The 14,399-nt window shown below is 44.0% G+C and overlaps 1 pseudogene; it reads left to right on the plus strand.

The window, feature by feature from the left end:
• Window positions 1-483: 483 nt before the first annotated feature.
• Window positions 484-12,962, plus strand: LOC121456779 (annotated as a pseudogene).
• Window positions 12,963-14,399: the final 1,437 nt, after the last annotated feature.

The following is a 14,399-nucleotide window of genomic DNA, read 5'->3' on the forward strand; positions in this document are numbered from 1 at the left end:
AACAGGTTATGAACTGCAACGCATATCATGATGCGGCTGTGTTGACCATGTGTGATAAGTGTACGCGCATTAATAACACACGACATATAAAGATCTGCAAGTATGAAGGGTTAATGATGGTTTGTTTTCCCCTGAGGCCGGGGCTGAGATCCTGATAAAAACTCCACTCTCACTCTCCTTCTAGACCAGAGTGAACCTGTGCTCCTGCCCCGGGTTTTCCACAGCAGAGAACTCAGTCCTCAGGCAGAGGCAGCAGCTCAGGGCTGCAATCCCCTGGGCCAGGCAGGCAGGCAGGCAGTGAGGATTCCACCCAGGGCCCAGGAGGAGGGCTTAGCTGAAGAGAGAAGAGCAGCTGGACAGTCCAATCCAACAGTGAGCTTAACCTGGCAGCGTGCCAAAGACCTGCTTTCCTCCCCCCCCCCCCCCACTAGAAAGAATCCTACAGTTTCGTTTTCCCACAAAGCAAGCAAGGTATTGGGAGGTAGAAGGGTTGCTTTAAACAGTTGGCTGCGTCCACCGCCAAACCCACGCGGGAGCCAGCTCTGCTTCACTGGCCTTACAGGCAGCTGCCCAATCTACCATGGGAATGTCACCCCACAAGCAGGATTTGTGCCAGAGGCCGCGTTCTAGAAGGAAAAGGTTCGTGCCTGTTTCCAAGTTCTCCTTTCCGTGGCAGCCAGGGGAAACAGAGCCAGAGGACTGAGTCCTTTCCGCAGATCGGAAGCGGCAAGGGCTGGGACAGGGTCGGAGGGAAGCGGGAGGCAGAGGGGAGGACCTGGGAAGAGCTTTTCTCCTCTTGAATGAGTTCCTTTCCGTCTTCTGTCACTCTTACAGCATTTCATTAGATTCGATAAATAGACTGATTGGTAGATGCAGACCTCTGGGCAGGTGACAGATCGCTGGGAGGGAGGAAGACCAGGGAGGAGGAAGAATGGCGGCAGAGACCAAGATAGGAACCAAAAATACCAAGAACAATCCGAAAACTCAATATGTCTAAAGTTTAGGATGATAAAGCTTAGTTCATTAAATACATTCTGAGTTTCAAGTTTCCCGGTATTTAGTAGACTTCTGTTGGTCTCTTTTCCGCGGCTTTGGCGGGAAGCGGAGCCAACCATTGGAAAATAAAGGCGGGAACTCAGTGCCAGTGGAGCCAAAGCGCGGGACCTGGAAATTGTAAGGCAGGTTCCGGGTGCTTAGAGCCCTGCAGCTCTGCACCACCACCACCGAGGTCTAGCTCGCCAAATCCCGGACCTGGGTGGCCTGAGCGGCGCAGAAGCCAAGGATATCTGTGTGTATCTCCTGCCTGAAGGTCCAGATATTTTATCAGGCTCAGCAGCAAGTTCAGTAAAAAGCATGAGAGTGACAGGGGATGATCCTGGCGGGTGCAAGCCATGCCAGGCTATCACAGGGGAGGGGGAGAGGACAGAGGAGAGTGGGACAGAGTGGGGAGAGGGTGGCGGTGGGTCAGAACCACAGGCAGGCATCCACTCACACTCCATGCCTATGTGGGGTTCTGCAGCAGGTTTCTGTGCTGGCAGAGCCTGTCACTGTTAACAGGTGTAAGTTAGTGCAAGTGCCTCAGGCCCCCAGTTGCAGTTTTGGAAACTGTGTTGAAAGATTCTGCAGACGTGACTAAGCGGCCCCTGTAAGATACTGTCCTTAATTAGGCGCTAAGAGGCAGAAACAGAACCATTGCTATCTAACCCAGAGTTTATCATCTAGAAGCTATTGGAAAAGAGCCAAGGACGCTCTAATTTCAGTTTTCCTAATGCCACCTGTTCTACAACCCTATTTCCTCTCTGTTCTGGTTCCCCAAAATAGCCAGTACCAATATAAGCTTTATTTTGTGTCATAGGACATTTTTAAGATTTTAATTCCTAAAAACTCTGCTATCTGGAGCTGGATTATTTAATCGGTAAGCATAAATGTGAGTGACTATGTTGACTGAGTTAATTGAGAAGAACCATTATAAAGGAGGGTGACACCGTTTCCAGGCTGTGGTTCCTAGAGGAGCCCCCTGGCTGAGCACATGCATTCCTTGGTCTTCTGACTGTGGGTGGAGCCGCGTAAGTTCCAGCTGCCTTGACTTCCTGGCTCTGGTGATGCCTACTTGGATCCCTGCCTTCCTGAAGTGGCCTTTGTCTGGGCATTTTTATCACCTCGACAGGGGGGTAACAACACACATGGCTCCTCGTTTTCTCTGCAGTATCTCCCTGTGCGCACACCCTTTGTCCCCGTATCGCTGTGATGTCTCTTCACACTTCTCCCACTCTGTCTACATTTCTCCTCCTGCCTTTTCAGCAAAGGGCTCTTTCCAGACGGGTGACTTTGTTCCCTAGCTGAAGGGGAAAAGGGAAGGCATTGGAAGAATCTCCCTCCTGCCTCCCCCACAGCTATAAACCTAACCTTTCTTCCAGAATCTGACCCACGATCTTGTCCAGACCTTGACTCTCAGGATCCTATTTTTTCAGTCACTCAGTCTCCTCCTCCTTCTTTAAGTTCTCAGCTCCCTACTGCCTTTCTCTCATCCATGGTAAATATGGTCAAGCCTTTCCCATCTTAAAGAAAAAGCAACCTTCAACTTCTCTTCCTTCATACACATCTGCACCTCTCTTAGGTATTTTAAGTATCCTGATAAATATAAAAATAGTATGTTGTAAAGAATCTTTCTCTTAAAGAATCTCTGTCCCACAAGGTAGCTCCAAAATAACAATATGGAGAATTCTTATTAATTATGAACGCTCGGCCTTGACTTTGTCTTATTTCTATGTAGTGCTTATAACTTAATTTAACCTATTTCTATTACTCTGGTGCTGCCATGTGACTCATGGCTTTTACTTCTCCTCCTGCATGATCTCTCCTGCTCCTGTACCTCAATGCTGATGGCTTCACCCTGACAATTCCAGTGAGTGGGTGACATTAGCTCCTCCTGGGAGCATTATTAAATTACAGAGTAATAGCCAAAGTAGTTCAGACACCTCTTTAGTGTGTTTTTCCTCCTATAGCCAATATCTCATGTGATGGTAAGTTCTACTTTTATTTCCTCTCAAAACAATTTCTGAAGAGAAGGACTGTTTTTATCTTACTTGATATTTTACTGCTTTTACAGGATATGTTTGACTTAGACTAAATATTTTCAGTAAGTAGATGAATGAATTGTGTCCATGAGAGAATTAATCTTAATAAAGGTAAAACAAGTGTTTGGATTGTTTGACTGCAGGACCAACAGGAAAAGAAATCCCTCCTTAGAGGTGATAAAGTCTTACCCAGACTTGGTCATCCGCGTAAAAGATGTGACTCTCAGCGAAGAAAAAAGAAATAAAATGGACTCGAAGAAGAGAAAGCTGGAGAAGAAAAGAGTGACAAAGGCTGCCTATGCTCTGTTAAACTCCGGAGGAGGAGTGATTGAGATATAAATGGCCAACAAGAGTGAGCAGCCCATGGAGATGGGACTGGATTTGGAACAGTCTTTGAGAGATCTTGTCCAGTCTTCTGATTGGCAGGCTTTCTTTGAGACCCAACAACGAGGGAACCATTTTTACATTTTTGTTAAATCTTGGAGCAGTGGCTCTGAAAACGGTTCTGCTAAACCTCGCATTTGCACCCAAAACTCTTCCTTGAAACGTAGATGTGGAACTTCAGTGATTGTCATGAGTTCAACAGATGCAGTCACATTTCTAAAGGGTAAGAAGAGTGTCGGATGTGGCCTGACTGATGGAGGAGCTCCACCTGTTAAAATTCCCAGAGTTATGCGTCAGAACAGCCTTGAATCACATCCTGCTTTTGAAATTTTCCAAAGTGAGAAACTCGAATATGGTCAAATCTTGCCTTTTCCTGAATCTATACAAGTAGAGTTTAAACTCTTCGATACAGAAAATGTTCAAAACAGCATTAAAAATATAATTCCAGATTATGTCCCTGCATTTGCAAACACCAGCGGAGGCTACCTTTTCATTGGCGTGAAGGACAAGAGCAGGAAGGTCCTGGGATGCCCAAAAGACTATGTTACCCGTGATTCTTTGGAAAGAGTGGCAAATGAAGCAATATCTAAGTTGCCAGTTTTCCATTTTTCGTCATCTGAAGAAAAAGTGTCTCACAAGACCAGAGTCATAGATGTGTTTCACGAGGGGAATTTGTGTGGTTATCTCTGTGCGATCAAAGTGGAGGCTTTCTGCTGTGCAGTGTTCTCAAAAGCTCCCATTTCATGGATGGCAGACAGGGAGAAAAATGTCATCTACACACTGACTACTAAGGAATGGGTAGGCATGATGATGGATGCTGATCCAGGTAAGAAGAACGAGTTCTTCCTGCTCTGTGCTTTCTGCCTCTTTTGAGTTCCTCTGTATCCTTCACACTCTGAAAATCTGAGTTTGTTACACCGCTGAGGTTGGTTCTTTATACTTTTTCAGATGTAAGAAATTTGTAGGTGTGGAGAGATGGCTCAGAGGTTAAGAGCACTGGCTGCTCTTTTAGAGGGTCTTAGTTTGCTTCCCAACAACCACATGATGGCTTACAATCATCTATAATGAGACCTGGTGCCCTCTTCTGGCATGCATGCATACATGTAGGCAGAACACTGTATATATAGTAAGTGAATTAATCTTCTTTAAAAATTGAATATCGATTTTTTTTGTTTGTTTTTTTGAGAAAGGGTTTCTTTGTCTAAAAGTCCTGGCTATCCTAGACCTCACTTTGTAGCCACGCTGTTGCCTCCCGAGTGCTGGGATTAAAGATGTGTGCCGCCACCACCCGGCTGAATACGGACTTCTTTTTTGGCACACACATGCAGATGCCACAGTTCACACATGGAGGTCAGAGACCAACATGAGTCACTTCTCCTTCCACCAAGTGCATGCCAGTGCAAACTCAGGTCATCAGGCCTGGAGGCAGGCACCTGTTTAGTTAGGGTTTCTATTGTTGTGAAGAGACACCATGACCACAGTAACTCTTTTTTTTTTTTTATTTAGAGGAGAGTGCGAGTGTGGTCCCCTTCAAATTATGCCTTCGAGTGTCCCACAATTGGGGAAATTCCAGGGGTCAACACATCTGGAGTGCAATAGATAAGCCTTGGACCATGACAGCTCTTATAAAAGAAAACATTTAATTGTGGTGACTCAGTTTCAGAGGTTCAGTCCATTATCATCATGGTTGGACATGGCAACATGCAGGCAGATATTGTACTGGAGAAATAACTGAGAGACCCACATCTTACAGGCAGCAGGAAGTGATCTGAGAGACTGGGTGGTATCTTGAGCATATATGAGACCTCAAAGCCTGCCTCCACAGTGACACACTTCCCCCATCAAAATTACACCTACTCCAACAAGACCACACTTCCCAGAAGTGCCACTCCCTTTGGGTCCATTTTCTTTAAACCGCCACAGCACCTTTACCCACTGAGCCATCTCACCACCATGAAAATGGAGTTCGTATTTACACACGTTATTTAAACTCTGTTCACTGTAATTTGCTGGAACCTCATATAATAATGGTCACCTGTGCCAAAGTTTAGCATGTTACCAACTCTGGGAGTCAGGAACCTGCACCAGATGTGGCGTATTTTGTTTAGACCTAATTGCTCTTTTTTGCTAAGTCTTTTTTGGCTAACCAGTCTTTTGTGCTTCTATATGAATATCAGAATTTTTTTCTTAGTTCTGTGAAAAGCGTTATTAGAATTTGATAGGGTTTGTATTGACTCAGTAGACCGAGTTTAGTGACCGCCATTTTCATAGGAGGCTTTTTCTTCTGGTTTCTGCCTCAATGTTTGAAAGTTTTCATCATAGAGGCCTCTTGCCTCCTTTGTTAGGTATGTTCTTTGGGATTTTTCTAATGCAGTCATTAAGGAGATTTTCCAGATCTGTTTCTTGGCAAGTTTGTTACTGGTATACAGAAAAGCTGCTGGGTTTTTCTGTAGGTTTTTATATCCTGCTACCTTGCTGAAAGTTATCAAATATAAGAGCTCACTGGTAGAGTCTTTAAGGTCTTTATGTTTAAGGTCAGATCATCTGCAAATGGGCACGACTGACTTCTTTTCTATTTGTACGCTTGCCTTGAATGAGAGTGAGCCCTCGATTTTGGAGGCAGAACTTTTAGCTTTTCTCACCTGGTATAATGTTAGGCTTAGGTTTGTCATGTGCAGCCTGTATTGTGTTGACGTCTGTTCTTTCTGTCCCTGGTTTCCTCAGAATATTTAGCATGGACGGATTTAAATTTTGACACCGGCATTTTTTGCATCTAATGAGATGATCTGTGATTTTTTTTCCCTGATTCTACTTTTGTGACACATTGTATTTATTAATTTGCCTTTGTTAAGATACCCTTGCCTCTGTAAAATGAAACCAACTTGATCTTTTTAGTGTTAGGTTAAGTTTGGTTTTCAGGTTTGAGTTTCTCATGTTTATTGTGTGCCTGATTTTTTTGTTTCGTCTTTTTATGGTTGTGCTACCAAGACAATAAAGCTTTACAGGGTAAATTAATAGTGTCTCTTCCCTTGTATTTCACAGAATAGTTTTAGGAACATTGTTATTAATTCATCGGTGATGGTCTATTAGAAGTCAACAATGAATCCATCCAGTTCTGGACTTTTCTTTGCTAGGATTCTCTTCATCTTCCCTTTGGGTAGGCACAGATGGGACTGTACTTCTGCCTCATCTCTTTGCAAAGAGACAACACAATCTTCCTGGAAATATAAGAAACTGCATTCAAATGAAAGGGATTTAGCTTCATTTTGGTGGCTGCCACTTGAGTGATCTTGACTTAATTCGGGTAGGTGATGTGTGTCCAGGGATTTCTCCTTTGATCCCAAACCCTAGCTTCTTCACCTCTTTAGAATATAGATTTTCAAAGTATTTCCTAATAATCCTCTGGATTTTATTGATATCTGTGGTAATGTTCTCTTTCTCTAGTTGGTTAGCTAAGGGTTTATCAATCTTATCTATTTTGAAAATGTCTGTTTTACTTATTCTTTTTATTAATTTCTACCCTGGTAATTATTATTTCTTTCTATCTACTAATTTTGTCTTGGATTGTTCTTGTTAGTTGGATTGCTTCTCTGAGTTGAAATTTTATGTGGTTCTTACTTGAGGTGGCTCTGGTTTTCCATGTAATCGCTCATAGATATAAACTCCATAATTAGGTGTGCCTCTGATACATTCCAAATGTTTCCATAACTGCTGCTTTTATTTTCACTTGGTTTGTGAATGTTTTAATTTTCTGGTTGTAATTGATTAAGTAAAAATGCTGTGGATCCCCAAGTGGCTGCAGAGGCTGCAGGTCCAAAAACAGTGGCAGTGGGCAGTGGGTCCCAAGTCCTAGGCAGGGACAGCACAGTTCCCCAAGTGGCTGCAGTGGGCTATGAGAGTCAGCAAGTCCCATGAGACCACACCACAGGTCTCAAAAGGCAGTTGATCCCTGGCAGAGAGCCACATAATGGCTGAAAGACAGAGACATGGATAGGCACACCATGCAGGGTGAGACTGGATATTTGTTTAGTGGGTTATGGAGGTGAAAAGAGAGAAGGGGAGAAGAGCAGAGGGAGAAAAAAACAGGATGGGGAAGGGGAGAAGCAGAGAGAAGAGAGAGAGAGAGAGAGAGAGAGAGAGAGAGAGAGAGAATAGCTCAGGCTGGAAGCTGAAGATCAGCTTGCATTGTCAAATGGGGGTGGGGGGAGTGAGTGGGCATAGCTTGTTTCTTAAAGGGACAGAGCAGACCATTACACTGGTTTCATCAATGACATGCTGGTATTTATTGTTTAATCTCCGTGTGTTTATAAAGTTTTATAGATTTTCTTACTGGTGGTTTATAGTTGTATTTAATTTTGGATATGAGAAATAAGAGATTATTAGTTCTTTTTTTTTTTTCTTTTTCTTTAAGACAGGGTTTCTCTGTGCAACAGCCCTGGCTGTCCAGGAACCTGCTCTGTAGACCAGGCTGACATCAAACTCACAAAGATCTGCCTGCCTCTGCCTCCCAGCTTGTGCTCTTGACCTCTGAGCCATCCCTCCAGTCCCAGGCTTCCTTTTCTGAGTCCAGCCTCCTACTACCTGAACTTTTTGTCATGTTGGTGCCCAGGCCTTCCTTGCCCCATGCTTACCTTCCACAGCTGTCTCCTACCCCTGAACTGAGGCAGGCCAACACCAGGATCCCTTATCTGATATTGTTTCTTGTTATCAGGACCCCAGGGTAGTTCAGTGCTAACCAGTGGATTCTCACCCACTAGCACCCAGTGAAGTGACAAAGTCGACCTCCTCTCCACTGTTTATCCATGATGTCAGAGGAGTCACTGCCTCCTCAGAACCTTCAATTGGACTTGAAGCTTTCAAGGATTCTGATTTTGACATGTGGTTGGGACTAGCAGTCTCTTCACCAGGGTTGTTTATATTACCTTCTGGATCAAGCTTCAGCTTCCCTTCTCTGTGGTTCTATTCTTCTTCCAATTCTTCCCCTTTGGAATAGAGCCTGTGCTTTGTTATTCTGACGGGTTTTATTCATTGTGTCACACAGAGGCAGCTTCCAATCAGTCGTCTTCCCTCGGTACCCTGTGTGAAGATTTTGAGTGTCAGCTGAGTCTCTCCGACAGCCCTCCACGCTGCAGACCAGTGTATTCGAAGAAAGGACTGGAGCATAAAGTCGACCTTCAAAAGCATTTATTTCCAGGTATGAACAGCTAGTTTTTCCATTAGGAGAAAGAGACAAATAGCTTAACACCTTTGCTAAAAAAGAAATCAAAGAGAATGCCTTGTGCAGCACCAAGTTTATGATGTAACAGCACTACAAACCTCTTGGGAATGAGGGGCAGGTACCATGAAGTCATGGAGCATGGTACTAGCAAACTCTGATAGCTAAATATGAAGAGATCAAGGTCCCCACCAGGAATTTAAACAGCATTTCCAGGGCTTGAGCATATGCATTTGAGTCAGCTTCTCAAGGGTTCAGAACTCACTGAACCAGTACAGCCATAGTAGAAGAATCTAATGTAACCATAATTGCACAGATTTCTTTTCTGCACAACCTTGGGCTCAGTAACTTCCACTTTGATTGGCATTGAATTTTGTGTATGATAATGGGAAGGCCACATCATTTCATTGGCTTGGTGGAATATGAGTTACAGGGGATGTAGACAGACGGAATTTTCCTTAAGTTATATTGCACATAGGAGCTTTGTTCCCTTTTTATTTGAAAATGTTTTATAACTTTATTTTTGTTGAAACAGATTGTTTACATACAATATATTCAGATCACATTTTTTTAACCCCCAGCTCCTCAACACCTCTGTACCCTCAAATCCACATTCTTTCCCGTCTCTCCCATTGTAAACAAATAGGCAACTGAAACAAACAAAGCAGAATAGGGCAAAATAAACAGAAAATAAGAACCAAAGAAAAATAACAAGAAACACACACACATACATCATAAGAACTCAAAATCGGAAACAATAATAAATAAGCAAAAGACCTGTAATTAAGAAATATACCCAAACAAAGCATATACAGGGAAAAAATTCAAGAAATACCATTGAGTTTATTTTGTGTTGGTCATCTACTTAATTCTCTGTTTTAAACACATAATATGTGAGTTGTACAAAACCAAACAAATACTTATTTGAAATCTTGTTTATTCTTTCCATGTCCAGTGTCACCAGGATGTTTGAAATATACTCCTGAATCCCTCTGGAAGGAGCTGTGCTCACAGAATAAGGGACTGGAGGACTTATTAAGCCAGCAAATGCACTCTGTCTCCTGTGGTCTGCTGATCCTCTCTAGAAGCTGGGCTGTGGACCTGAACTTGGAGGAGAGGCAGGGAGTCATCTGTGATGCCCTGCTGATTGCAGAGAATAGCCCTCCCATCCTCTACACCATCCTTGGGCAGCAGGATGAGGGGGCACAGGACTACTGTACCCTCACTGCCTTTACTCTCAAGCAGAAGCTAGTGAACACTGGTGGCTATACTGGGAGGGTGTGCGTCATGACCAAGGTTCTCTGCCTGGAATCTGAGAGCAATGAAGATACCAGTGAGAGGTCAGTCTCTCCTATAGATTACCCACGCTCCTATAACCTAGCAAACACCCAGGAAATGGAAGCCTTGCTGCAGGCGCTTGTGATTGTCTTGCTCAACTTCAGATCTTTCTTGAGTGACCAGCTTGGCTGTGAAATTTTGAATCTTCTCACAGCCCAACAGTATGAAATATTCTCAAAAAATCTCCGCAAAAACAAGAAACTGTTTGTGCATGGCTTACCAGGGTCGGGCAAGACAGTCATGGCCATCAAGATCATGGAAAAGATCAGGAACACATTTCATTGTGAAGCAGATAGAATTCTCTACATCTGTGAGAATCAGCGCCTGAGGGATTTGATCAGGTAAGTGTTGGATCTTACATCTGTGTGTTTTCAATATTTCTTGAATATTTCTCTTAAGTGACCCTGATTCTTGGGAATTAGACAGTACAAAAACCTGTGACAGCAGTGCTGTATCGCTGGGCGTTGATGCAATTAAAGAAACACCTAATGTCCTTTTCACTGTTACAGGGCAAAAAATATTTGCCAGGCAGTGACCCGGAAAACTTTCATGAAAAATGAGTTTGAGACAGACATGATCCAACACATCATTGTTGACGAAGCCCAGAATTTCCGCACTGAAGATGGGGACTGGTATAAGAAGGCAAAGCTCATCACTCAGAGAGAGAAAGATTGTCCCGGAATTCTCTGGATCTTTCTAGACTATTTTCAGACCAGCCACAGGCAAGAGAGTGGCCTCCCATGTTTCTCACGCCAATATCCAAAGGAAGAGCTCACAAGAGTGGTACGCAATGCAGATAAAATAGCTGAGTTCTTACAGAAGAAGTTACAGGAAATCAAAAATAACCCTCCATGCACGATCCCTCCTGAGTCCCTGGAGATGCTCAATGAATTTACCTGAGCTCATGGTGTACCAGGCAGCTTTGAGCTCAGACACTTGAGCTTGAGAGAGATGGTGAACTATGTAGCAAATAAGTGCAATTCTTTCTTGAGGAATGGCTACTCTCCCCAAGATATCGCTGTGCTTTTCAGCACGGAAGAGGAAACAAATGCATATAAAGATCAGTTCCTGAGAGAAATGAGGAAGAGGAGAGTGTCTCAGATGGAGGATGCGTTTGTCTATCCTCTTGACATGTTTGACAGCATCCGTCGATTCTCAGGCCTGGAAAGAAGCATTGTGTTTGGCATTAACCCCCGTTCAGTTGAACGGGGCATTTTCTGCAACCTATTGCTCTGCTTGGCTTCCAGAGCAAGGAAACATCTGTATATTCTGATGTTTCCTGATCATTCTACCCCTATCAGGATGTAGCTCAGTAGCTGAATGGGATGCATGAGGTCCTAGGTTCATTCTCTAGGCAAAACCTAGTTGAGGCTTTTCAGTACACGAAGAAAGATAAAGATACAACAAAACTCTTGTCCTACAGTTTCAGAAAAATGCTGGCAAAAATATTCAGTGGAGCTGGGCGGTGGTGGCGCACGCCTTTAATCCCAGCACTCGGGAGGCAGAGACAGGCGGATCTTTGTGAGTTCGAGGCCAACCTGGTCTACAAGAGCTAGTTCCAGGAGAGGCTCCGTAGCCTCAGAGAAACCCTGTCTTGAAAAACCAAAAAAAGAAAAAAGAAAAAAAAATTCAGTGGGCATTAATACTGTGGATCTGAGGCTGACAACAAAGTTGAAGAAACGACTGGGATTATAATGTACATTTGACACAGGCTGTGAAAATATTGAAAACACAAAGATTGAAACTAGATAAAAACGATGCAATATAGTAAGCCATATCTGATTTTTAAAACAGGCTTCGACTTTAAATTGATAATACATTATGAAAATTTAATGCATTTACAAGTTTAAAGATAAAGACTAAAAACAACCAGTCTCCAAAGAGAAAACCTGGGCCCACCCAGTACTTTGCAGCACCAGTAGCGCAGGTGTAGGAGAGTCAACACAGAAATTGTTACTATGGGAGAATGTCCCCTTTTCCCATATAGTGGGCCCATCCTGCAGCTGCCCAGGACCCCACTGGGAGTTATGCCTGGCCTGCTCCAACATCCATGATCTGCTGGAGCACAGTGTGGGGACCTGACCCACAGACCCAAAGCTGCCGGATCTCCACAGCACAGGGCAGCAGCGGGATGTCCAGGAGCATCACTCAGACTTTGACATCATAAGGGCCTCTTCCTTACAGAGATGCTAATTGGGAGTGGTAGGGTCTTTAGGGTATGTCCCTGTGGAGACTCTCAGGAATATCCCCTAAGAGTGTAAACAGGGCACAATAGGAGCTGTGGGAGAGAAAAGGACTCATAACTCACCCATCACAGAAACTTTGTCTTTTGATTAGAACGGACTTAAGAGAATCGTGATTTGACAAACTGTGTTTATGCTAGAGTTATGGTATTGACCTGTTAATGTTTGTAGTTTATTATGAAGATGTTACTGATTAGAAAAAGATTAGAGCTTGTCTGAGAAAATTTTAATATAAGTCCTTAGATTTGACATGTTTAAAACAACAAATTTGGAATTTGATTGTAGCTACAAACTGTTAAAGATTTTGTGAGGGTCAAATTTGAACTAAACTAAGACCACTCCTCTTATGCCCTCTCCACGATCTCAAGTTCCCCAAGTTCCTGAAATGAGTCGAACACCCTGGGTATGACTGATGAGGGTACGATTGGTCACTGACTACATGGCTAATGACAGCTACTAACCACGCCTGATGTATTTTTATCTATTTTACTCTTTAATTCTGTGCTTCTCCTTGCCATAATGAATCAGGTTAAATGTCAGCTACCCCAAGACCCTCTGACAAGGCTGTGACCCACTTGTGGTTTTTTCCTATATAAATGCTGACCTGTAAATGCTCAGGACCACTCTCCTCCATCCACTGCACTGGAGTGTTGGACAGTGGACCAAGCTTGGGGTTGTAATAAACCTCTTTTTGTTTATTTCAAATTCCGGCTCTGTGGTGGTTTGTTTGGGGGTGTTGTGACATTGGCACAACAACATCCTAGACCAGTTTAAGAAGGTGATCCCCACCTTTGGTCTTTCTACACTCCTTTATTAGGAGATGTTATTGTAGCCATAGGAGTATCACAAAGAATTATCTGCTTGCATATCATTATCTAATGGCTGGTGAACTCTCTTGACAGAAAACTGGCTCAAAGGTACACAGGGCCCAGAGATGCACTCTTCCTTAACCCTTTGTTTACAGAGGCTGGTAGTCAGTGATGGGTACGATCTTTCCCCCATGCAGTCTAAGACAGACTGTACATGATAGAATGTATGTACCGGTGACAGGTAAGTCTGGAAAATGGGGAGAAGGCTCTGAAGCCAGGCACAGTCATCTGTCTTTTAGAAGAAGCACAGGCTTTATTAAAATAAATTGAAAGGGAGGAACTGTGTGTGTCCTCAGATGCGAGTCCACTCCAACTTGTCTAGAGGTCAGAGAGTTTGAGCTTATTTTGTTTTTTCAAATTGTAGGCAACAAGTGGCTACAAAACAAGAGGTCCTTGACCCGTCCAGCAGGCCACGTAATTCGTGGGCCTCAAGTTCAGGATCACCTGGGTAGGAATGGGGGGAAAGAGAAAGAGAACCAAGCGCGTATAAAGAATGACAGAGTCAGTCTGAGATGTGTCTAGGTTCCATTTATTGCAGGCAGGGGTTTATTCTTATAGAGTGATTTTGGTAGGGAGGGGTAGGGTTAGAGGGGAGCGGAAACTATCGTGCCCTAGGCCAGGGAGGAAGCAATATATCTCTCGAAACATCTACGTGGTTAGGCCGTGTTTTGGATCACCTTGTGGTCAGGTCGTTCTGAGAACTGTATCACAGCTGTTTGTGCAGCAAGCTGTTTTGGCAGCAAGCTGTTTTTGCAGAGAGGATGAGGAAGATTGGCCAGTGCTTTAGGTCGGGGGGCTTCTTGGTCCCCAACATCTCCCCCTCTCTTTATATATAAATGAGCCAATTGGGATTTGGGATCTGGGTGCTACTCTGATAATCGAAAGACCAAAGACTCTGTAGCCGGAGCAGACACAAAATTGATCCGAGCCTAAGCTGGTGCAATGGGAACTAGCCCTCAGCATGTAAGGCCTCGGTGCCGAGCCTAAGCTGGTGCAATGGGAACTAGCCCTCAGCGTGCAAGGCCTCGATGCTGAGCCTAAGCTGGTGTAATGGGAACTAGGCCTCAGCGTGCAAGGCCTCGACGGTGGGTGTTCTGCAACTCTTATGGCTGGTGTCAAGGTCAGAATCATGAGAGAGACTGAGCCTGTTAGAAGACTGATGCTAGACCTTTCCCCGTCTTTGGGACATCCTCCCCATTAGGATCGCCCTGTCTTAGGTGGGCCTAGGCTTAAACAATTCTTCCGTTATTGACTTTCCAGTCTTCTTTCTCAT

This window comes from Microtus oregoni, unplaced genomic scaffold (genome assembly GCF_018167655.1).
Source record: "Microtus oregoni isolate MIOR12 unplaced genomic scaffold, Mior012 000015F_ref0000493, whole genome shotgun sequence".
Classification (NCBI taxonomy): Eukaryota; Metazoa; Chordata; class Mammalia; order Rodentia; family Cricetidae; genus Microtus; species Microtus oregoni.